The sequence below is a fragment of the Ornithodoros turicata genome, chromosome 9, assembly GCF_037126465.1.
Source record: "Ornithodoros turicata isolate Travis chromosome 9, ASM3712646v1, whole genome shotgun sequence".
Taxonomy (NCBI): domain Eukaryota; kingdom Metazoa; phylum Arthropoda; class Arachnida; order Ixodida; family Argasidae; genus Ornithodoros; species Ornithodoros turicata.
In genome coordinates, this window is record NC_088209.1 from 30,785,888 (window position 1) to 30,811,346 (window position 25,459).

The following is a 25,459-nucleotide window of genomic DNA, read 5'->3' on the forward strand; positions in this document are numbered from 1 at the left end:
ATAGCGATTACTTCGTACACGAGGTGTGGGGGGAAAATCAGGGCAAAAAAAAAAAAAAAAGCAGCATGACATAGCAGATGTGCTTGAAACATTTACAATCAGTTATATAGGTGCAGCAATGTGCACTTGTCGAATATCGAGTTCAATTAATTATTTACTTGGAGAGTACTGCAGGCTCTCAGGACCCAGTGCAGACGTGCTGACAATAGTACATAATGTTTAATCGGTCTTGCCGCACTAGAGAGACAATATTCTTAAAAAGAGAGTAACATATGCTGCACACGGTTCACAAGAGAAATAACCACGTAAAAACATAATCAAATAGCTAATAACTAAGAAGCAAATTCAAGTGTCAAAGAAGTAGTTAAAAGCATTTTAATACCTCTCCATGCGACAAACCCTCATCTGCAAAACAAAGGTATATCCTTTGACTTTTGCATGTTGAAGCAACAGCACATCGAGATGTGACTCGAATCTGTGCGCGACCTCCAGTGTATTTCCTGTGATCTCTACCGTGCTGCTTTCACTTGATCTGATTGGGATACAGACGTGAAATATGATACATTTACTGTCGGAGGAGGGAAGGCTTCCTGGACAGTGAAGGGAAGAAAAAGAGACTCAATACAGAACACACAGTACACATCATGCGTCTCACATGTCTCTTTCGCCAGACCCGAGGAAACGGCACCATATTCGAATGCACACCGGCCTGCTTACATCCTATACTTGCCGTAAATCAGTACGTCTGCACCTGCACTTCTGGTCACGTCAGAGAACGAGTCAAAAAAGATTCTGGTCACGTCTTGGACTATTTATTGTGCTCTTTTATTGCGTTTCAGCAGTTCTTGCTTTGTTTAGGTGGAAATTCAATAAGGGGCTTATTCGATATCGAAATCACAACGCGCGTGTTAGCAACACTACAGTCCCATTTTTTATCTTACAGATACGATAGGCACATTCCACAATGGCAACGCCTTGTGTGAAAACGTGCATTATTTCACTCTTTCATCGCATCCTAAGGGCCCATGAATGTGAATTCTAATATTAATTGTGAAAACTCTAGTGTTAGTTGAACGATGGGAACCGGGAGACAGCGGCAGAAAGGGACAGACACAACCCAGATTCTCAAACACAGCAAAGTTTATTAAACGCAACACTAAATACCCCCAAACTCCGAAAACCTGAATACTCTCAACTATGTACCAGGTAGCCTGCGCTCTTGCCCTTCTGTCGACTCTAATATTAAGAAGCCACAGGCTATGTTAGAGCGTACGTAGATTTAATGGACGACTGAAAGTCGGAAAGTCGCATCGAAGACGATGCTAACGATGCTCCTCGAGTGGGCGATTGGGATGGTTCTTCCTCACATTATATTTATATATGGATACTGATATTAATTGTAAAGTAAACCTAATGTACCAATACTAAACGAAGAATCATCTTTTGGGGACACAGAGTGGTAGGCAGACCTTTCCTTGTATGTGGCGCTTTGTGAGATATTCATGTCTCTATCGGATCATGTGCTTATGTACTGACAGCTATAGGGGCGGAGTGTCCGCAGGTTGTTCCGCTTTTGGCACATATCGGGTTCTGAAACTTGTACACAGAGGGCTCGGAGGGTCACAAAGTTGCGTAGAGACACAATATGTCCGGCAACCTGGTAGAAAATTGTCGCCTGCACGACGGAAAGGAGTCGCGATAATCAAGCTTTAAAGCCGCGTTAAAGGGACAATCGCATCCGGAAACCCATCTACAAAACTCATACCACCATGTTCGGCATCGCCGACAATCTACTGGGCTCATTTTTTTCGTCCGAAAAGTACTTAGATACAAAATAAACGAATTTTGCAGATCAGCGCTGCTTCCACGGCTGCAGAGGCATCGGCACCATGACGTCACTCCCTAAGCGGAGGAGTGAGAGGGCGGCGCTCAGAGGAGGAGAGGCGCCGAACAGACGCCCCGTAACTCTATGAGACGCCCGCACAGCCGCGGCATTCCTTTTCTCAATGTCGCGCCCTGATTGGTTCTTAGGGAGTGACGTTTTCTCGTTCTTCGAGAGAGGGAATTCTGCATACTCTCACCATCCGGCGTCTGCTCTCGTCATGCATTCCATAGGATAACAGCTAAACTGCGCCCTATTTCGCGTGGGATTTTTGATACTGTAGTCAGTGGTTTATTTATTTATTCATTTATTTAAATAAATAAATAAATAATGAAAAGTGGTTCACAAGGAATAAAATGACTCTATGTTTCGAAATCGACTTGGGCGGAAGCGACCGTCCCTTTAACATGGGTTTCCCAGGGAACTTCAATAGAAGTTTGTTGCAGTCGAAACATGGCAGTCGTCGAAAAAGCCAGACAGCGGCCCGTATCGGACCCGCCCCTCTCGATTACCTGCCAAGTGGTTCTCGGAAGACTGCCATGTTTATATATTTCATGTTCCTAGGCACCTCGAGCTTTTCATCTGTGTGTTCAGGCCTCGGAACAGTAGAGTCTTAAAAATGAACTTCACCGCATAGCACGCTCCTAGCCAACCATCATTTCGAATGACATCGTTCTCTTCCCCAAATTTGCTGGTAACGGGAGGCGTACGCCATTTTTGTGACAATTATGAACTGCATAATTGTCACAAAAAAGGCGTACGCCTTCCGTTTTCAACATATCAAGGGAAAAGAACGATGTCATTCGAGATGATGATTGGCTAGGAGCGTGCTATGCGGCGAAGTTCATTTTGAAGCTTTCTTCAGGCAACGGGCCTAGCGGAGAGACCACTCTAGTGCACCTCTCACCTACAGTGTGCTTCCGTCCCATCAGTACCGGTCATCCTGCCTCTACATCACTTTGAAGTCCTCAACTCCCCTTTCTCCCACTTTCTTTTCCTTTTTTTTGGCTATAGTCGTGACGATGCCCACTTGAGTGCGGCCAACAACGGCAAGCTACCTCGACCCCCCCCCCCCTCATTTTGAAGGCTTTCTTTTTTTTTTGGCTATAGTCGTGACGATGCCCACTTGTGTGCGGCCAACAAAGGCAAGCTACTTCGACCCCCTTCCCCTCATTTTTAAGGGTGTAATTCACAAGAGGAGCCTTACATTTGAAAGGTAAAAAGAAAAAAAAAACATCTGCATCATCACCATTCCTGCTACAATAAACAAATAGAGCAACATTGTTTTGAGTGATAGAATTGAGTAACATAAATTTTAGCCGTCGTGGCGTAAGTTAACCCTAAGCCAGCACGTGACCCTCTTAAAACTGTGGATAGTTTGTGAAGTCCGGAGCTCCGCAGAATCATTAGCAAAGTTGTACATGAACATCGGCGTGCGATGACAGACACAAAATTAACTTCTCAATGAAACAAACGCGAACACAACACTGTTCTTTTTCTTCTTTGTTCTTTGCGCTTCAAGTTGAAGAAAATAAGTTGCTCTAAACAACAGCACTTAATCCAAAAAAGAAGCGTAATGGTCCTCAAATCCTTCAGGATGGATCTCTTTTTCTTCGCTCCTCTTTCTCTCTCCTTCTCTCTCGCTTCGTGTGTCATTAGGAGCAAACTCCCAGAAAGACACAAGCAGCTCTGAAGTCCAAAGAAGATATTAGGATTCGGTTAAATGTAAAGGAAAACAATGCCAGCGAAGAGAAAACGGATCTTTAGGAAGAAGTATTTTCTTCTCCTTTCGATGAAGAGCTTCGCGGTTTAGCGAAAACGATGTTCTAGATCTCGAGAAATGGCCTCTGCGCTCTCCCCTTCTCTCAGAACTGCTGACTGGAAAGGATTTTTCCAGTGTTTACTGGCGTTCAGATCGCTCTCAGAACATAGCACTGAAGTATCGTTGCCGAACGTAAACCTGGTATACATTTTCTTCCCGTCTTCGAAAGCGAGAGAAAGAGAGAGAGAGAGAGAGAAAGTACTTTTTGAGACTTATGTGGCCTCCTCTCCTGGGGGAGGTGCGAACGGCTCTCAGCTATACTTGCCTTTCTTTCTGGGCCGTAATCCAAGTTTGAAGGACATTTCGCAATGTTCTGTTGTTTCTCCGCTCAAGTCAGTGAGGCACGTCGTGACCTCTGCGGAAAGATGACTAAGTTCACGGAGCAGCGCTTTATTTTGATTTATAGGCGCATTATACAGGACGCCGGCACGAAGTTTTTCGTGTTATCCGTGAAACTACAGTTCTGCCCAGATTCGTGTTTTGTGTGTGTGTCTGTGCGCGTTTGTTCGTCAAGGAATGAAGAAGAAAAGTTTTTCTAGCTACATAGAGGAATAATCTGGTTAGCTCCAAAGTAATGGTTTTCGGGCGACGATCTTTGCAGTTGATTTTTCACTCACGCATTATTGAAGAGGACGGCGCTTACAGTACTTCTCGAAAGGAAGGAACAAAAAAGAATATTAACGACAGAGGTAGCCTGTACTCATGGAATAACGCTGCTCATGAATTTTGTATGAATAACCTATAGAGGACTCCGCGAAAAGGCAAGGTTCTCGCAAAATTTTCTCGAAGTCTAGCTGTTAGCAAGTCTAGCAGACTTGATCCCTTGTAGTAACTAATATGCACGCTCTGTCACAAGTGTAATGAAGCAACATTTATTTATTTATTCACTCGTTGTACCTTAAGAGTCCAAGCGCATCACGTAAGGGAAGGACACCTACATCGACATCCAATAAATATAGTACAGGTCAGACCACGCGAACGTGAGTTTACAATACGAGCGCTATAATAAGAATGACTATGGCAATGACTATGTGCAACCTACATTCCCACAATGCGTCTCAAAATGATTTAATGTCAACTATCGTTACTGTACTTACAGCCACGGTAATTTCTTCCATTCTGAGATGACTGACGGGATCGGTGTCGAAGCCGAAGTACGTACTTGATCTTGGGCACAGAGCATGATGCAGCTCGTGAATGCGGCTTAGTCGACAAAGGTGGAGACCTCAGTTCTAAATCCATAAACGATGATTACGTGTAATATAATTCACGTAGTAAGCACACCTGAGCTATTTTGCGACGAACTTCGTGTGAATAAATGCCAGTATCCGTTTTAATTCTGGGTAACGCCTGGGAACATGGAGTACACTCTTTAAGCAGGTGGTGGTGGTGGTGGTGATGGTGAAAGGGCTTGCCGTTGTCGGCCTCACGTATGTGGGCAACGTCACGACTGACGCCCTGGGGAAATGTGCGTCCTGGGCCGACTTCTAGGGGAACTGTGCCAACATATGTCTGAAAGCGTCTGAGGAAAACCCAGGAAAAACCCCAGACAGCACAGCCGGCACCGGGATTCGAACCCGGGTACCTCCCAGTCTCTTTAAGCAGGACTTTACCGCATAGCACGCTCCTAGCCAATCATCATCTCGAATAACGTCGTTCTCTATCTTGATTTGCTGAAAACGGGAGGCGTTCGCCATTTTTGTTACAATTATGAACTGCATAAGTGTCACAAAAAAAGCGTACGCCTCCCGTTTTCAACAAATCATGAGAAAAAACGATGTCATTCGAGTTGATGATTGGCCTAGGAGCATGCTATGCGGTGAAGTTCATTTTTAGGGGTTTTCCTCAGACGCTTTCAGACATATGTCAGTATAGTTCCCTTAGAAGTCGGCCAAGGACGCACATTCCCCCAGGGCGTCAGTCGTGACGTTGCCCACCTCTGTGAGGCCGAAAGCGGCGAGCCGCATCACCAGCACCAGTACCTCATTTTGAAGAGTGTAGTTAGATGATCGCAGCGAAAGGAGGTGGTGGTGGTGGTACTGATGAAAACGAGAGGAGGAGTCTATTTTGTATCATTATGCACGGCATAATAGGTACAAAATAGGCTCCTCCTCCCGTTTTCAACAAATCAGGGGCGAGAACGTTGTCATTCGGGATGATTGTTAGCTAGGAGCGTGCTATGCTGTGGTGAAGTTCATTTTTACGAGTGTAGCGTCTCAACCAGCACGCATAATAATTAGCCTATAGATGTGAACTCATGAATATCGTTCATGAATTTCATTACAGATGGACAGTTGAAAACAGGGTCGACGCATCACTTTGCCTGGCGATAAGTTGCTATTGAAAGCCGGGGAAGTGCGAACCAGAACGTGGCGCAGAGACGCGTTAAATTTTGCGCGAACCCGTTGCGATGATCGAGAAACGGATACAGCGTCTTTCTCTTGCGTCTCATAACAAAGACGGTTCCGCACAGCATACTGGGCCTCTTCTTTTGCGCGGCGACACAGGATCATCGTAAAGGGTGGGAACAAAGCGGAAGTGTCCCATTCAAGAAGAAGCCACACGACGCAAGGGGGCGCCACCGATTCATTCTCACGTTGTTTCGGCTTAAATGGAACAATGGAGCGGGAGATGCGGAATGCCGGATGCTTCCCCGACGCAGCTACGCGGAAATTTTTTCGAGTTTTCGTTGTGTGCCGCTTCCAATTTTTGTACTTCATTTTCTGTTCTCGCGATGGCGATTTCACGAACTGTGAGTGCTTTCGCGTGCTTGAATACGTGTTCGTCGTCTGACCTATACAGCTGAATCGTATATTCTGAAATAAAAGAATATTTCGTTTTAATCGCCTCAATTCACTATTACGAGGCAGCTGTAGCTAATGCACTTTCGTAGTCTTAATATATATATTTTTGCTTCCTTTCCTCCATGTCCGGTCCGAAAGAACCGAAGGAAAAGGAAAAATGGGAGGGGATCAGCAAGAGTAGAAAATGTCCAGGATCATTTGCGCGCACACACATACACACACACTCACACACACACACACACACACACACAAAATAAGAAATGAGAGACAGCATGAGACAACGGCATAACGCAGGGATCTTCCTTCTGTTAATATCATATTCCTCCATCAGATAGAAAACTAAAGCACTAACTATGCAAGAACGAGAAATGCCCAATTCTTGCAGATGGAAACAGAATAGAAAGAATGAAAGTCTTTCACTTTACTGGAATCGTGAAAAAAAGAATTACTTGTAACAAAGTGAGGGAGAGGCAAGGAGAGGGTGAGAAAAGTGTCGGACGCGCGAGTGCAGCCAGCTGCTCCAAAAACTACTTTGAAGATTTTTTTTTTAATGCAAACGTATGTGCGAAGTCAACCATAAGGCCACTGGTTCGCTGGCCCTGGAAAGAGAGAGAAAGAGAGAAAGAAAAATGAATTGAGAATAAGGCCACTTACTCATTTGCTCCTCACTCTGCCCACCGGACCTACTGGTTGCGATGATACACTGGAAAACTGTGATATATTGGAAAAGCTAACTGTGACGTTGGCCTACAGCATGCATCGAGATGTACGCGCCGTCCCTGTCCCATTCCGCATGTATGCTCACCTCACTGACCTCGTGTGCAGTGTATATATTATGACAGCCTGTTATCTTTCCATTTCTTTTGTTATTGTAGTCCTTATGTTCTCCGCAAGTTCCACCGTTTTCTCTCAATCCACGTATCTCTGGATTCAAGTGGTGCGCCTCGGTGTTATTCAGACATTTTTCTTCTTGATATTTTGAATTCTGCGACATACCACTTCGCAGGAAACATTCGTTCGATCGTGACTTGCCTTCTTTCCCTCTGAGTTCCTGCTGTGACATCACAGCTGGAAAGAAAGCTAGGACGCATGCAGGTGCCCTTGGTGTTCGCCGATCCTTCACATTACGACCTCAGTTCCGCCTGCCAAATAATGCATCCTCCCACTGTTTCGCGTAGCTCTCACAAACAAAGTACTCAGGGAACAATAAAAGCTGCCAGTCACTATATTAGGTGGTGCTAAAGCACATCTGACACAGAGAGATAGAGTCGGTGGCGTATGTTCTTACCTTTTTATATCTGCAACGCGATTTCTCGGCATTTTATTGGCTCTCGCTATTTTATTTCGTCTGTATCTCAGTGTTCATTGCCGGTGTGCTGCTATTTCGGGCCCGGACTTTTCCTTTAAGGTTGGACCACTTTATTTTTCCCGCAGCGTAGACCCAGACTTTGTTTCTACTCTAAGCAGAGATGAGATGCCATTGGTGTGTCATATTTCAGATCCCAGCTTCCACTAATGCCGTCAGGCCAGATGTCGAAGACGAACATAAATAGACGTCTTTGAAAACGCGGATGTGAAAGAACGCGGATGTCAAGCGTCGTTAGTACATTTCTTTTATAGGTACAGAGCAATAATAGCTCGATTCCTTTCCGTGCTGTTTCTGGAAGAGTAATGGCTACTCAGTGGGGCATATTCGCTGTCAAAAGCTGTCATGGTGGAATTTTGGATGAACGAGCACACTCTACTAAAGCTCTCTATTATGATCGGAACCGAACGCTGGTGCAAACGTGTTGCTAAGCCGTATTCATACACAATAAAGAGAATACGGACAACTTGTGCTTTTTCCTGAAAGTCAGAACATTCTATATTAAAAAAAAACAAGGATTAAAGATGTCATAACGCGTGAGTAAATACGAGAACGAAAGCGAGAATTGAACTGTAACACGCAGTACCGTCTAATGCAAGTAACAATCTCCATCTGGGGACGACAGAAACCTTTACAACCTGAATAATTTGCTGAATAATCGACTAATATGAGGAATATTATGTCGATCTCGTGTACTCGGTAGCATTCTTGGTCGGAGATCGAGAGGGTCCAGGTTCGCGTCCTTCCATCGGCACACTTTTTTTTTTTTTTTTTTTTTCAGAGTTATTTTGAATTACGACGCTGTCTGTTGAGCACATCCATAATTACCTAATGCCTATATTTGAACGTTGCACAGTAAAGGCCACAAGAGTATAAGTTACATATCTGTGGAAACATTTGTTTATAATATATAATTTGATCAAAAATGTACTATACGCTAAATTACGATGCAACGCTGTGGCCTCACTGCTGCTGCAGGCACGTGACCGCCAGTTGTTGACACCAAACTACCTATAGCTGTTGCGTTACAGTGCCGCTTTGGTTTTGGAATCCGCTGTGCAGCTCATATTGACAGTTTTCCCTCACATTTCATCTTGAACGATTCAAAGAAACAGCAGCCCATCTGCTTTCTTTTTCTTTCTTCAGACCTGTGCTTCAAGTCTTGTTACCAGCGCTCCAAGCAATAAACCGGACGAAGCAGCGAAAACGCAAGCACGAAGTCAGCGCTTTGCAGTCAGTGCAGAAAAGGACGTTACAATTCGTTTCCCAATTAAGCTCATAGAGCACCTCGCCTGCACGACCCTAGGGGACGCGGCTGTCACAGACTAGGCTTCACAAAGAGGGGACTCTAATTTGGAGCCACTTGCTCCTCCGCTGTTCGTTGCCCGTTGGGGAAAAGCTCCCTTTTGAGCGAGCTCTTATTTCGGCTTTTCCTGCCGAGGTTTCTGCAGCCGCTCTCATAGAAAGACGCCGAGTGTGTATTGTGTGTTCTCTACCGCTGCTCAGTATCTCGCTTTGGAATCCCGAAGTCTTTGTTGCGTCTCACGGAGAGAGTTATTACACACTTTATATACTCCGGACGACGCGCTTGTGTTGGCTCTACAACGCCGGCGATGACTTCCTGTGAAAAGACAAGCGTTTACTTTTAGTTTCCTCTAGTTTTCGGGAGATACAGATGTCGAAAAAGAGCTCGTGATCGATTTCAGTTTTTGAATTAAAATACAGGCTGGATATCGCAACGATTACCCACTTTCTTCGAGGCTTCATTATTGGACATTTTTTTTGCAGACGAGTTCTGTGGCATTCTTTCTCATAACCTAAATCTAATGCTCTAAAGAAATTTCTAGTAAAATTTCGACCGGTGTCATACTTTCAGAACTTTGGATGCAGCAGTTAAAAGTCAAACAGTTCACAAAGGGGGGGGGGGGGGTGAAGCCTGTGGCGTAGGCTACTCGTTTTATGCCAAACTGGATAAGTGTAAAGGTCTCAACTATTTGCGATTAGCTAACAAGTATGTGATATACTAAACTAAACAACGGGTTGATATAGTGTGTGAAATCCCAATTATGATACAAGAGCGGTTTGGAGCACGTACCCACAAAAACTGACGTGGTCCATTGAAGTCATGCTGTCAATATCAGTAGGAGGGGTTGTCTGTGAGAAGGTTACGTGTTTCGGAGACCGGGAATTGATAACATGAAAAAAACGCTGAAACTGCTGTTTATTACCGTAAAAACACTGAAACTGCTGTTTATTAACGTACAAGGCTTTCTTGCAGTAGTCTGCATTTCGTCAGGTACAAATGTGTTAAAGAGCCGTGAAAAAGAGAAAAGAGGAGAGAGAGAGAGAGAGAAAGAAAGCACGTACGCTCTGTGCGACCGGGAATTGTAAGACGTGGTGTCATGGTGGGGCGCGCGAGAGGGTCTCTCTATATGCACTCTTGGCGTACGTGAAGGAGCAGTGGGATTGTTTTGCGTGTTACTTTTCTACATCTTCACATTATGTAAATTAGCTGCGGTAAGTAAGACGCTACTCCCCTGCCACTCTTTAAAAGCATTCTGTTTTTCGTTGAATGAATATAAATATTATAAACTAAGTCTTAAGGAGATTTGATATAAAACTTATAATGTATAGAAATACAATATATTATATATATAATCGACTACGCAAATATAATAATATATAATTTCATTAAAATATCAAATATTTAAAAAAATGTCTCTGTGGCCTGCCGTTTTCCCATTGTGTTTTGTAGAATACTGTTTTGATCGTGCGCAAAATTGGGTAGTGGATCTGAAAATGTGATGCTCGAAAGCATCTTTGGCAGCTGTTTGGCAGAAGAACTAGAAACAACCATCTAGTCATGGCGTGCGCAGCCCCCACTCTTAGAAATGAACTTCTCCGCATAGCACGCTCCTAGCCAACCATCATCTCGAATGATATCGTTATCTGGCCTGATTTGTTGAAAACGGGAGGCGTACGCCTTTTTTGTGACAATTATGAACAGCTTAAGTGTAAAAAAAAAAAGACGTACGCCTCCCGTTTTCAACAAATGACGCCAGATAACGATATCATTCGAGATGATGATTGGCTAGGAGCGTGCTGTGCGGTGAAGCTCATTTTTAAGAGTGTAGGATGGAAGAAAAAGAATTTCGTGATTTTCGTGCATGTTGCGACGAAGAAGCACTTATTTTGTCTTCGTATAATCATCGAGCTTTGTTCCGACTTTTACGACGGCAGCTGTTTGTTCACTTTCATTAGATGCACGCTCATTTGCGTGGCCCAATGCAAACTCAGCACGGCGTCATGCCGCGTTCGGGACGAATGATGACAGTACACAGTGGTCTCGAAACCATAATCGCGTCGTAGAAGCTCACAACTAAATTATACGAAGGTTTAGCAAATATTTTTGCACATCTAATCACATCTAATCACGCAGGTGGGGGTAAGTTACAAACAGGCGACGCCAATCCGTTCCTCGAATAATCGCAACCTTGGGGGCCAAGCGAACGACCGACCTTGTGGAGTTCGGACGCAGTAGAATTAAAGACATGACGTTAATATCATAACGTAGTCTTTCGTGTCAGACTCATGTTCACGAGCTTTTTAAAGGAATTCTCAATTTACAACCCCGAGGGAATTTACTCTAAAAGAAACCTTAAGACCATAAACAAGGCATGTCGAAGCTAAATAGGAAGCTGCTGAAAGGACTGAAGATAAGTGTAACATCGTGATTCATGAACGCGTCTGGGACGTTTTTTTCTCCTGCACAGCAGCACAGCCTATTCCTTAACATCTTGCCGTAAACTCCACAGATCATTAACCCTTAAGATAAGAGCGCTAAGCCAGTAACGCTTCCCATACTAAACATGCGATAGGGAGAATCAATTGATATTATAAGAAGACCGGGGGACTTTTATGAAACATTATCTCTGCCGCAATCTACGTAATAGCTGCAGCCACTCCTTCAAAAGAACAAGGCAGGAGAAAGCCTTAAAGAATTTGGCGTGAGGACCATAAATTTGCAAAATTGAGAAACGGAGTGAATTCTCGGTAGCGAAAACTTAATCGCGGGTAACATTATACTTACAGATAGTGCATGGTTGAGGCACAGGCGATCAATGGGCTCGGCCATAAAGGAGATTAGCTCATCTGAGAGTGGGGACAAAAAAAATTATTGAAGGAAAAAAAAGGAAACAAAGAGAGAGAGCCTTCAAGAACACATCGATAATCGATGCAGCGAAACTTTATACCCTGTCAACTAGCCCAGGCTACGTTTCTGAAAGCAGATACGTCGGTGTCCGCGTATAAAAGGATAGGTTGGGGAAGAGAGGAAAGATAAAAATCGAGTGCATGGTCTGACTTGGTGTATTTGGAGAGATCGCGGAAATTTGTATGGAGGAAGGCGGTGCTTCCTCTTGATGGTTTAGGGAAAAGTGCGTTGAGTGCTTTTTGCTCTGTGCGTGTGTGTGAGGCGGGGAGGAATTTGGGGAAGTCGAGGCATGCTGGTCTTGGCATTGTGCTTTCTGCTGTTATTCAGCTAACGGTTGCAACAGTTGCGACGGAGATAGTTTGGAACGTAGTGTGTTCGAAGGCAAGTTTGTAAGTTTTTGCTCCGTTAAACAAAGATCCCACAATACAACTTGTTTCACACTGTGTAACGCAGTCGTCGTAGTTTTATTGCACCATTTTTGGCGTTGAGGACTGGCTCCAGGCTGCCCAGCTTCTCTTTCGTCGTCTTCCTCTTCGCCTCATGGCCTCTACTCAACAGATCATTGCGGAGTCCGCGCACGACACTTCGGATGGTTGCGAAGTTCTTGTCTCGCACCGGTCTACTGAACGAGCTCTAGCAATGCACTTTTGCATAGTCGTCCTTCCCTAACCCCTTCCATAAAAGACACGGAGCAGTGAACCGCCATAGCGGCAGTGAATGACTAATCACGTTATCATCTCACGCATGTGTACGTGTATACGAGAGTACATAAAAAAAGCAAGCGTCATTGTAAATTTTATTGTGAACCACGATCGCCAATCCCACCAGATGCGCCCTTAGGGGTTTTCTCCCAATTTCTCAATTTTTCATGGCCTCTCTTACTCCGATCATTAACAAAATGAGGAGGATGAGAGAGAGAGAGAGATAAAAGGGAAACTCGCGCATATTTATCAAAATTATGCACCGTTAATCCGAGCTTCTTCCAACACGGTCTCGTCGTTGCTCTTCAAAGCCTCTCAAATCTCTATCCTCGAGAACGAAAACAAAAAAAACAAACAAAAAAACAAAGCCACCACTTAGTCGGGTTTTTTTCCTCGCGTTTCCAAATCGTCCCCTTACTTTCGCTAGTCATCTTTCTATTTGCTTCCTGTACGACATAATCCCAAGCGGGTTTATGGCCCGTGGACACAAAAAGAACGGTAAAAGCGTTCCCTTCAGTGCAATCCATACATACGCCGCAGGTGGGCTGCTTGTATAAGCAATCTACAGATGCAAGAAGAAGAAGAAGAAAAAAAGGCGGAATGACCATTAAGCTAAAACGTAATCCATGTCTTCGACCGAGGACCCGTACCGGGAAGCTTTTCTATGTGTTCGCAGCTTGCTCTCGGACTCCACAGGAATCGCATTATAGTCAACGGAGAACGAGGAAATGTATTTCGAAAAGTCTCAAGTCCTGCCCCTTCTGTGTAGGATGCGACTCACACAGAAGTAGGAGTAGTAGAAGTAGTCGAAGAAGAAGGTGAAGAAGAGCGAGAGAGAGAGAGAGAGACACTTAAAAAGAAGAAAAGAAAAGAAACGAAAACTCTGCGTATTTTTGGCTGCTTTTGGACTCGAGGGAAACAAAGGTTCGCGACAATTCCATAGTCCTCTTATTCCATTTTAGTTCCGGCTTCTTGTTTCCAGAAACGTTTGAGATTGTTAGCGTGCATTCCTTTTCGTTGTCGACGCTGAGTTTCTTCTATATTTTCGTTTTTTTTTTTTTAGCGACAAAATCTGAGAGAGAAATGGAAGAAACAAACGTCGTCGTCGTCGTCGTCTTTTATTCAAAATAGGACATCGCCTACGCTCGCCGTTTCTCGCGTATTCATTCGGCGTTGGACTAGACTTCACGTATTCAGCTCTCCTTACCCTACGTTTATGGAAAGAAAGACAGAATTGATTCTTCTCCATCAAATACACTAGCGCATGAAAAAGAAGAAGAAGAAAAACCCTGCGATATCTCTTCCTCAATGGGAATGTCTCACAGTGCTAAAAGACAAAGCTAAAAATAAAAAAAAATCTGTCAGATAAGCAAGAACAGGAACAAACACTTTGCTGTCGTAGCGTTTTACATGCGCGTTTTCTTTTGCATAAATCCCTACCTATCCCACTTATAAGCTTGGCATCATTTTTTTTTCTTTCTTTCTTACTACAAGAAGAGAGGAACTGCGCTTGTACAGATGCTCGCGAGGATTTGCGTTTCTAATGTTCTCTAGTGGGTTGCTTCTGCTTCCGTGCTGCAGGGACGCGGATCCCGAAAACGTGATCTCGGCCGGAGAGCTATGTCTGTGCGTCGGATAGTATTTCTGCTGAAATAGGATTACGTCTCCCCAGCGCATTATCGAAGCAGCAAGTGCAGATGGTCATGGTTGAGTGTATTCGCAAGCAAGAGGCTGTGCATCTGCATTTTGGGTGTGCGCGCTTTCTGATGCATATGGAAATGACGCTTCTGAGGTCTTTATCCAGGGAGGTATCGTAGCTCGTATGTAAGGCTTCGGGGGGTTGTGCTCTGCGTGGAGTGGTGCTTTACTGCATGCGTGAGGAGGGGCGCGTTTGAGGGGCAGGAATCCTTTTAAAGTCTCGCTGTCGTTTAAAAGAGAAGATAAGGAATGAGAAGAGATCGCAAGAAGCAATTCCGGTTTAGCCAAGTGTAGCGTGCTTGTTTATGAAGCCTAATTAAGCTATTAAGCTTAGGAGTTCGAGTGTACGAGCTCGTGTTCGTCGAACTGGCTGATGACGATAATGATGTTAAAAGACATTTGGTAGAAGAAAGAGGAAAAAGAAGGACAAAAAAAAAAAACGGTAGCAACGGAAGAAAAACAAATCACTGGTAGTTAGTTTAGCGTGCTGCAGACACGGCTGCTTTCGTCCTAACTTTCCTAGAAGTGTGGTCCACCACGCGAATGCTAGTACCGCAAATAAATGTAGAAATCTTCGGTGTTTGCTTTTTTTTTTTGCGTTGTTTTTCTTATTCCTCCTAATATGAGCACTCTTAGCGACTCGGTTGCACAGCAGGCAGCCCGTCAGTCACTTGGTTTGTTTACATCTTTTAGGACGTCGTAGCAGCTTTTGTCCAAATATACATGGTGTCACTGCACGTTCTGGCACCGTTCTGCACGAAGTATTCTTGTTGTGGCACAGTGTTCGGTGTTACAGGATTCTGTCGATTGATTCTCCTTGTAACGTTGTACATTGTATATCATTGTATGCGTCATTGAGCATTGTATACATATAGATGCGCATATATTTTTTTGTGCATATTGCTATTCTTTACCTAGATGCAAAAGGTATAACAATTTGCTTCAAGTTTACCCACCTCATTTCATCGTCGTCACGTATATGTTGTTATTTTTCAATTACCCAGCATAGTTTTGGCGCTCTATGGCCTTTGTTGCCTTTGTGCCATTAAACACATAATCAATCAATCAATCAATCAATTACCCACGCACTCACCTCGGCTAGCGCATCTAAGACGAATATCAGCGCGTTTATTCTTTGTTGTACTGATTTCATGCAAAAGATACCGAAAAAAAAAAATGAAGCGGTCTAAAAACACGAGCAATTCGAGGAACGCCCACTCTTTTCAACTTTTATACCATATAGCTCCGTAGTACACCCAACGTCGCCAAAACCAATTTAACGCTCTATGAAACTGAGTCCTACTACTAAGTCATGGGATGATCCTGAATGTACGTCGCAGTACAACTACGCGCGATATGTCTACCGTGCCTCTGTCTGCTGGGACGCATTCGTAAACATACTACCGCAAAGACCTTACTGAGTTGAGACAACTCTTTGAAGTTTAATATGTATTCTCCCCAGAGAGTCGTCATGTTCAACCCCGGGCAAATTCTTGAAGATCGCCAAATATTTACCTTTCCGTTGGATCCTAATCAATTATGCAACGCCTGAGGGGATGACGTAGAATGCGAACGCGACCGCATAAACCATTCCACGCAACCTAATTATCGATACGCTTTTGCTCTATATCGCACCTGCTCCCCGAGCAATCTTTCACAGCTTCGCAGAGACATTGCGCTACTTTCGGAAGATGAAAACTTTCAACAAAATCGGCGAAATGGAATTGCTTCGAGAGGTCGAGCGAGATTTGTTTTCGAGCGAGGTTGAGGAGAATGGGTGTTGCGAGTTTACGGCGCTTAGAAAAGGTTTGTGATGGGTACGTCTGGCGTTATTTCATGCAATTTCCAACAAATGTTGCATGTACAAAAAAAACATTTTAAAAATCGTAGGACTTTTGGTTTTCCCAACCAAAAGAGCATACAGAGTGTATTCCATCGTACTGTGCACGTGTGAAGGACAAAGCCAATATGCATGGTGTTCAAGTCGTACATACTGCTCGGTTGCTCCTCCTGCGTACGCTAAGCCAGTGCAGAGAAAGCACACTTTACAGGGGACATGTGGGGACGGACCCAGGCTTTGTCCGAATTCACTCCCGATTTGTAGAACGCGTGCTACATTAAAAGTGAAACAGCGCTGCACAAAGCAGGAAAATAAAGGCACGGCGAAGCGGGTTCCATACTCGTGAGCTGCTGGAAGCTGCAGCATCATTGAATATGACAATGTAAAGCCTGTTGGCGTTACCGAAGTCCGTTAGCGGTGTCGTGCAGCTTCCATCGGCGTTTTCCGAATCATGTTACACTTTCCCGATGATATTACGACCCTGTTACATGACGATGTTACGTCCTGTGTCTTACCGAGACCTTAGCGCACAGAGGCAACTAAGCAATAGCTCTTAAAAATCGTGCAGCAGGTAGATGGCTCAATGGAGACGAAATCTTCTTCGAATGTACTGTATTTTCCTAACGCTTAATGAGCTTAAAATTCTCCATTGAGATATCTTTATTTTGAGGAGCGATGACACAAATTGAACGAAGCGTGGAATACGGCTTTTTGTTATCTTCTGAAGTGCCGTAGAAACGTTTCTACGGCCGAACACAGTAAAGCTAACCTTATTAAGCGCTAGAAATCAGCAACCTACAAGCGAAACCTATACTACCATGTGTTATCAAGCACTCGGTCACTATCTTCGGACTACCAGCTCTGTGGCGCAGTGGTCAGCGTGGCCGCTTTCCACACTGAGACTGGGAGGTGGCGCGGGTTGCGCTGTCTTTGGTTTTCCCTGAGTTTTCCGGCAGACTATCAAGACGAATGTCGGCAGAGTTCCCCTTGAAGTCGGCCCAGGACGCTTACAAACCCCCCTGGCCCCTACTCCTTCCTGCTGCCCTCTCTCCATCTGTCCACGTCTATACGCCGCACGTAGCCACAGTTGCTTTGCGGCGTTAACACGGAATTTTAAAAAAAGCTACAGAAAGATGTCATACAATGTTGGCAACTGCTTTGTTACGCGAAATGACCGCGTTAAAGTGACTGCTACCTCAAGTTCTCTGCAGGGATAAGTGCTGTTTTGTTGGGCAACATGTATTTATTGTCTATCCGTGTTCGTCTTATAGTCTCAATTTTTATCTCCCCCTCCCCTAATAGCGATTGAGGTACTCTATTTTTTACAGACAGATAATGTTTCTGTACAGAAAACTCATGGAAATGGAATTTCGTAATAACAGCTTTAAACGCCCTACTTATAATATATTATTTTCGAAAGCGATTGCATCTTTCCTGTCCTGGGACTGTCCTGGGACTGTCCTGGAACTGTCCTGGAACTATCCTGGGTCTATAACACTCTTATTAAGCAATCATAGATTTGGCATTGTTTGCTTAGTAGTTGACATTATCGGGAACTCGCCTACGCCCAAAGAAAATGGAGCCCCACGGCGTACTTAAACTATACGTATTTTTTTTGCAACTTCTGTCATTATGTAGCCACCAGCGCCTATTCATTATCTTCCAGTCTTATTCCAACTATGTCCCTAAAATTACGGCACGGCCACATGAGACCGTCATTGTATCTGGTTATTAGGTTATCTATCGCAGTCGCTTGAGTTGAAATCAGACTGACGTCTGAAGCCCTCGCACGATTGGATGTGAGATAGCAATACACGGAGTGTAACGACTTTCGACGGCATTGTGCCCAGGCTATGTAATCTAAAGGGCTCGGGCGCGATATCTGGGCGGAACCCATAAGACCCTGTCCCCTTCTCTCACTCTCCACCAATTCGTTGGTAAAAGGAGAGAGAAGCGTTTTGCAAGTTCGGGGCCCCAGCGGCTGACGCCAATGCTACATGCAAGCTCCTGGCACTTGTTCTTCTGTTAAAATGTATTTAACAGTTGATACTACAGCTGTACGGATCTTTAGTGTTCTTTTTCGCGGTTCCGAAAATCGTTTTGTGGTGAAACTGAAATAGGAACCCCTGCATATTCGTGAGACATTCCTTTTGGAGTGATTCTCCGGCACCTCCAGTACCGAAACTCATGCGGCTCTCACGTCGCGACAGGCGTCTCCGCCAATGAGGAAGAGCGAAAGAGGTCACATGATTACGACAACCAATGGGAATGGCCGAAACTCTGATGTCAGAGCTTGACGAGTACGTGTGTTCGAGGCTCGACACGTAAAAAAGTAATGGTTTTTACAGGGACAGCTGTATATATGCGGGGTTAAACATCGGATAGCGTGGGTGCGCCGTGTGTTCCAGATATCGCGTCGGGGTGAGTCACCGAAGAAGCGCGCCGCGAAGGTGGCGGTATGCGACGTTGGGTATCACGTGAGGTGCAGTGAAGTCGATGGTGGCGGTCCATGGCTCCGCCGAGGAAGATTCTTAGTGAAGTTTCTTGACTTTTGTACTTGGAATACGAACTCCTTCAGAAAAGATATAAAGATTCCTAAGCATCTGAACGGGGTTCGAGTTGCAATGCATTTGTAAGAGGTAATTCTGAAGAACTCTCAAACAAGAATCGTGTTAAAGTCTTCCCACAATTCGTAGCGACACAGCCGTTACTGTATTTCAGCTGCGGGTACCAAAGGTTTACACAGCTACTCGGAATTTTTCCTCTATACCATAGTGTGCACTACAATGTCTGCATGATGTAATGAACACCATGTATCGACTAACATCTCCATTTTTTTTCTTGCACAAATCAATCAATCACATGTATCAAAATGTCACAACCCCTTTTACATGATGTGTTTGCAAGGCACCATTTGCGGAGCATTGTATAAGCATCAGCTATGAGGACGTATACGACCGTCCCATTAATACAAGGATACCGGTACGGGTGCACCGAATCGGCGACTTTCATAGTCGTAAACGACTTGTAAATTATTCAGCGTATTGTTATGCCCGTTCGTAAGCGATCTCTAAGCAGCACAGTACTTCCACGTGCGTGTGATCAATCAGAGAGAGAGAGAAGCTAGTCATGCGAGAAGTGTTACGACTTCTGTACCTTCTGAAAAGCTTCGTCTCCAGAACTTTCCTTTCACCGCTTCCATACGGACCAAAAACGGCCAGACAATACTCCCGAGAGAAACGCAATAAGGATTATACATTAGGCGACTACCGCTTTAGTTTCGCTCAGAGAACAAAAACAAAGCATCAGACGCCCGCGCACTTTTTAAGTGTATTTCTGCCCCCTTTTATGCAGCGGGGTCTTTTAACAGAGAACTCAGCTATTCATCACGTGTCTCCTTTTCTATAGCGGAATCCCTTGGCTTCTATTTATTGTTATTATTATTTTATGTTGCCCCCCGTAAATAAACGACCTTTTCCCTTGCATGCTCCTTTTTAGAGAAACCTGCTGATTAATTATCATTCTCAGAGTCAGTTCCTTTCAAATGAAGAGCTTCCTCCCTTTCCCAGCCCGACCTTCTTTCCACCCTTTAGAACTTCCGCGGGGCATTAATAAACTTCTCCTCTTTTGGCTTGGCTTCCCATACAACACTTTTCTTTCCCGTACAGAAAGTACGGGAACAAGAAAAGCTGGTAGGTTGTTTTTGCGCCCCTCAGTCGTGGCTCGTGTTTCGAGACGGAACTCTCCAACGAGTCACGGCGCTCGAGAGGCTGTATACGCGTAAATGGATTGGTCATCTTTGATAGGAAATCATGATTAATCGAGCTATGTATTCATGTTCGTTATAAGGGTACGTACCGTGTTTTCAGTAAATAACCTCGGTTAGAATGGGGGAGGCTGTGTGAGGAAGATGATTTTTCATCAGAGGAGTTCGGTTTGATGAATGTGCTCGGTGGCATTCAGTGATATCCTCTCTTATGGTTTACAGCTGACAGTCTGATGTGTGGAAGATTATTAGTGTTCGCGCTTATCACGACACTCGAATAATGATTGTTTGGGCTACGTCTATAACGTGTTGGGGCGCTTGGCAACAACTAGGTTAGCATTTTTTATGATCTGTGCGTTTAATTTTGGTCCCTTTGTGTTTAAAGGAGATTACAGTAAAACATATTTCATATTCTCACGATTCAGCACAATTAAATGTATTGTTCCGCGTGATATCAAACGGTAGCTCCCGCAGGAGCTACGCATTAAGAATGCACCCCGCATGAGTTAGCAACGTCTGGATAGCAGATGCTTCGCCGTGACGAGTTCCCTCGGAGTTCTCTGAACGTTGTAGGCAGTATGTTACGTTTTAAAGAAGCCTCTGGAGGGCAAGTTTAATGCATGGGCTGGCTATTGCAGAACCGTGCACCGTTTTAAAACTTACCTGTCATGCTGATCCACCGGAAAGCACGGCAGGAGCGCGACGAGTAGTTGCGGAACTATTGCGCAAGTCTAACTGCAAGAATGGAGTGACATAGGTACTGCTCACTACAGTGTGTTTAACTTTAACGAAGCATGCATTGTACAAATAGAGAATGAGCATACGACAAACCGTGCGTCTGCCAGTCAGTTCGTCCGTGGCGGTCTCCTGTAAAGCGTGCTTTCACTGTACTTGAGCAATGTACGTAGGAGAAGCCAGCAGACAGTATCTCTCTCACGGGTTGTCTTTGCGCGCAGATGTAAGGTGGCTGCCCTTGCGTTATTGTGATACGCTTACCGGTGCTCCGAGAGCTTGTCGCTTGTATTACATTGCATGCTGTATACACTGTGATCAATGTGTTTATACATACACATCTTTATGTGCCCAGCATGCTATATACAATATATAAAGATGTACAATATGGCGAAATTTTTGTTATATTAAGAAATAGTTGCTTAATATTGTATGGCAACACACATTGAATGCATTTATCGAAACATTTGATGTGAACATATGAATTCGAATCAATGTGTTTATACATACGTAACTTTATGTATCCACTACATTGTATACATGAAGACAATTCACATATTCACATAAAATATTTCGGTAAATGCATTCAATGTGTATCGCTATTCAATATTGAGCCGCTCTTTTCCAATCTAACAATTCTCGCCACGTTGCCTACGCTGTGGCTGTGACTCGTATTTCGAAGTAAGCTGACATGCATGTATCCACGATACCTGCTTTTGAGAATAAATCTATCCTTTCTGCCGTATAATTCGCCGGTGAAGCAGACGGAAGGGGATTACCCTGAGTATCGAAACTGCCTCTCCAATCGCGTTTCCTATTATTCTTCGTGGAAACACAATTTTATGCGAAGTGGTTGCACGGGTTCTACAAGGGCTCGCGTGCCGAGATGGAAAGTGCTCGGAGTTGTATTTTCACCACTTATTTTTCTCGGCTACAAATTGAACTGTCGCGAACAGCAGCACATTCTACTTCAGCGGCATGAGCCGCAAACGAGAGGTAGTTTTCAGTCTAGATTGGTTGCAATAGGAAAACTTCGAAGAAGAGAATATGATTCGAATAGCTACTCGAGCATTTTTCTTTGCAATTTTTAGGAAAGATTATCGGTTTTACAAATTACCTTAAAAACTTAATTTTTTTATTCATCTGAAAACTGTAAGTTTAGTCTGGGCTACGTTTAGAGAATAGTGCGCAGATGCTGTGCAATCGCGTGCAGTTCCCAAAGGTTTCTTACTATAATGAATCACTTGGAATTTTCCAAGTGAGTCACAATGACCGGTTCACGACCTACAGTACATGCGAGAGGTTGCAATAGGAAGGTATTAAAGTGTGCCGGGGGTAGGGGGGGGGGGGCGGAGAAGTACGAATACTCATGTAATTTCATTTTAATTTCATTTATTTGTTGAACCAGCATAATGGTTAGGTCCCATAGAGCAGCAGCGGCAAAACAAACATATGACACAGTAACACAGTATAACTACACATATAAGTAACAAACACGTAATCGATGTGCTGATCACTGTATAATTCTAGAAACTAAATTCATAAAAGAAAAGAACGAGCAAACATAATTCAAAATTATTTCAATTGATACTCAATCGCGCATGTCTGGAGCACTTCAACAGAAAACTGAGCATTTGCATGTCATCATTTTATTTTTTCTTAAAATCAAATAAAATCATCCATTATTTGTACAATAGCTATTTTGTATTTACTTTGATTTATCTTCACGATTTCTTTGCACTGCGCTTTGATTTTTTAGAAAGTAAGTGTGTGACTATGGCATTGAGTATTGCGAAATTTTTTTTAAAATTAATTAATTAATTAAGAAAGTGTTAGCGCCGCGAAGCAACTGTGGCTATGAGCGGCGTACAGATGGAGAGAGTACAGCAGGAAGGAGTAGGGGGTTAGCATGCGTCCTGGGCCGACTTCAGGGGAACTGTGCCGAGATTCGTCTGGAAAGTCAGGGAACACAGTATTGTCCTTGGTACTCCCTTCCCCCAAAGTAACGTCAAGTATAAAAGCAGGCTTTACCTCGCTGTATAATAGTTACTTGGATCATGTATTACTACATTTACCCGTAGATGGAGCATGTCATTTTAGCAGGCACATGAGGGGATTCTGGACATGTCACCAATTAAATAATGTTTCTATTTATTTTACAGGTCACGAACTTCATCATACTGGACCGCGGCTGCTACAGTCTGATATCATAATCTGCACCTCCGATAACCTGTCAGTAAAAGCTGTCTGCAAACGTGCAAATACGGTATGTTCTCTCTTGTTTCTATCTGGTTTTCAGCAACCTGTGAATGAAAGCAAAAAAATAAAATAAAAATAATAATAATAATAGCATTCACGATGATACATTTCTGGCATACAGGCGCGTTGTTGAGTTAAATGCGTCAGAAGACAACGAGAGTGAAATAGTGGAACTTTCGCGTCCGAATATTCGATCAATAGATGCATTTGCGAAAAACTCCTAGCAGAGACCCGCTTATCTTATTTTCTCTTGTCTTGTTTTGTTTTGTCTTATTCGCCAAGCTATGTAACTACAATAATTTTATGTACGTGCCACAGCTCTCACCTCTGTGGTGAGAAACATATAACTTATAATTGATAATATATTGAATAATATTGAAACATATGATTTTATTATTTAGTAACTGTATCTCATTGCTCTTTCTCAGTAATGTTTCTCAGTAACTCCGATGTTTCAAAGCAACGAACTGTAACTTCATGAAAGAACTGGGGATGTTCTGAGGTTGGAACAACATAGAAGGGACAAATACATACAAAGCCTCAATTTGCCTAAGAAATTAACGATGAAAGATGAAAGTCGCTGAAAAGGTTAGCCAGCTGTAGGACTCGAATCCACATCTTCTGGACCGGCGATCCAGAAGATGTGGGTTCGAGTCCTACAGCTGGCTAACCTTTTCAGCGACTTCCATCTTTCATTGTAACTTCATGTTCGTCAAGATTTGGAAATAGTATGATGTTGTACTCGTCAAACCTTGCCCGGCAGTGTGCATGAGTAAATTTGAATGGGCATAGACCGTTCTATTGAAGGTAGATTCAGATGTCCTCATTAACGACGCGATACCTGTAGCGAGGGGATCGTGCCATTGTCAAACGTTATCCGACGCGCTCTTGTCGTCAACCGCCCGGCTATGGCGAGGATACATGCATGCACTCCTGATGACGAATGGTGGACCACGAATGCATTCACAATTAGCACAGCAGGTGGTGCACGAATCCGTAGTACGCCAACTGTACCGCTCTCAACAAAGGGAGGGGGGGGAGGATATATTTATTAGAACAAAGAAAAAAAAGGGACAAGGCGGCTTGCTATTCCGCAAAGAAAAAAGAAATAGAAGAATAAAGAAAATAATTGGGGAATAAAGGATAAACTAACAAACGGTGGGAAAAGGATGAAATCGATTAAAGACAAAGATGACTTGAAAAAAAAAGATGATGATAAACGGTGAAAGAAGGATGAGATAGATTTAAAAAAAAAGATGAGGTTAATGCGTTGAGGGTGAAGGGCGAGGGTGAAGTACTGAAGAATGAAAGGACACGACTTGAGTTCATAGGCTGTTCATGAGACCTGTATCGCTCAGGAACGTTAAAACCGCTGTATGGGATGTCGTACTGCATCATACACTCTCAAAACAGAACTTCACCGCATAGCACGCCCCTTACCAACCACCATCTCGAATGGCATCGTTCTTTTCTTCGTTTTTTTTTAAACGAGATATGTACGTCTTTTTGTGACACTTACCGTGTATTCACGCGAGCAACATTCCCCAGAATACTCCAGCGGAAGATGCGAAAAACGTCATAGCTTTCTGCTGTGTCACGTGAGCGCGAGCGTTCAACATCCTCCTCTCTTCACGTACTCTGCTAACCATGGGGTATATCCTGCTACACATCCACACGATATTTCGTAGCAGACGACAGGAAAAGACGCTGACGGTGTCGTCTGCTCGGTGTCGTCTGGCAAGTGCGCAGTACGCCACTCCCCATATTCCGCACCTTGTGGATGCTCAACATAACACGGGACGAAACTTCGGCTCTATGAGCAGTGTTTTCGCTTTTTCTTACGCCAGAATCTTCCCTGGGGATATTGCCCGTGTCAGAAACGAAATGGTGACCGTATCGTTCCGCGCTGTGGTTGCCTTTCAACGTGATGCCTGGGGAGGTTCCGTTTCAATAGTGTAACGCGCATAGCGCTCGATCGCTGTCATGACAACTGCAGCTTCAAACACAGGACTTCATTTTTAAACCTCATGCTTTCCTTTTAAAGTCACTTTCTGTGATCCATCTCATCGTTCTTTCACCGTTTGTTAGTCATCTTTTTTTTTTGTAATCTTTGTCTTTAATCTACCTCATCCTTCCTTCATCATTTGTTAGTTTATCCTCTATTTCCTAATTCTTTTTCTTTTTATTTATTTCTTATTTCTTAATTTTCTCTATTTATGTATTTCTTATTCCTTCCTATTTCTTCCTTTCTTTAATTCTCTTCTTTTCTTTTCTTTCTATTCATTTATAATTTCTTAATTTTCTTTCTTTCTTTCGTTCTTTCTTTATTTCTGGAATAGCAAGCCGACGTCTCATTTGGCTGACCTTTCCCCCGTT

The 25,459-nt window shown here is 43.7% G+C and overlaps 1 protein-coding gene across 1 annotated transcript in view; it reads left to right on the forward strand.

The window, feature by feature from the left end:
* Positions 1 to 25,459, forward strand: part of LOC135368610 (cell adhesion molecule DSCAM-like) — a 208,885-nt gene that overhangs the window by 63,382 nt on the left and 120,044 nt on the right. Inside the window, exon 2 of the mRNA XM_064602002.1 lies at positions 22,987 to 23,090. The gene's annotated coding sequence lies outside the window, so the exon portion shown is untranslated. The remainder of the gene's footprint in view (positions 1 to 22,986; positions 23,091 to 25,459) is intronic.